Genomic DNA, 847 nt, shown 5'->3' with positions numbered 1-847 from the left:
CCCCGCCCCCTCCCGATCAAGTACTTTGAGTAACCTTAGACGCAAAGCCTTCTCAGGTTGATCCGAAAATATGTGTAACTCATTCCCGTTCTATTCTTTAGCTTCTCGTGGAAATTGACAAGGAACTTTTTTCGCTGTTTTTGTTTAGAGTTGTATTTCTTTAAATAAAGTTGTTGCTGTTGTTGCTATTATTGTTGTTGTTGTTGTTGTTGTTGTTGTTGTTGTTGTTGTTGTTGTTGTTGTTGTTGTTGTTGTTGATGTTGTTGCTATTTCTAAAAAGTTCCTTGAGATCTTGTTATCCAAAACATGCACTAACTTTATCTGGACACCTAAGTACACCTAATGGCTGAACAAAGGCGTGATTTATATTACGAAGGTGGATAAAAATGTAATGAGAGTCGAGAAGTATATAAAAAAATTATGCTATGGACCTGAAATTTTAACAATCCCTGGAAATATTCTTTCCGACTTTGTACGCAAAATTTCTACATCATCAACCTCTCTTCCAGAAGGCACAGTGTTAGTCAGCTTCCGGTATGCTTCGCAGCTCTGAATTTACAGCTCTTGGTAAGTCCTGAACGCGTGGAAACTTTTGCCCAGCAAGCTCAACTTTTGAAACAGGAAATAGCCAGAGCTGCCAGAGAGCTAAGTCGGGAATATTGACTGGATAAGGCTGAACTTGGGTCCTTTACCCTTGTATGGACAGAGTTGTTGTCCATGCTTTGTGGGGAACTCTATAATTTATATAATATCGCGGAGGCGCATTGTGCAAGAGAATCCGATCTTTGTTCTCTGCTCTTCAACGACATTTTTAAACGGGGACAGTACTTTTTGCTCGTAGTAAGAA

The sequence above is a fragment of the Aplysia californica genome, unplaced genomic scaffold (assembly GCF_000002075.1).
Source record: "Aplysia californica isolate F4 #8 unplaced genomic scaffold, AplCal3.0 scaffold00027, whole genome shotgun sequence".
In the NCBI taxonomy this organism is placed as follows: Eukaryota; Metazoa; Mollusca; class Gastropoda; order Aplysiida; family Aplysiidae; genus Aplysia; species Aplysia californica.
This window is presented reverse-complemented; position numbering follows the sequence as displayed.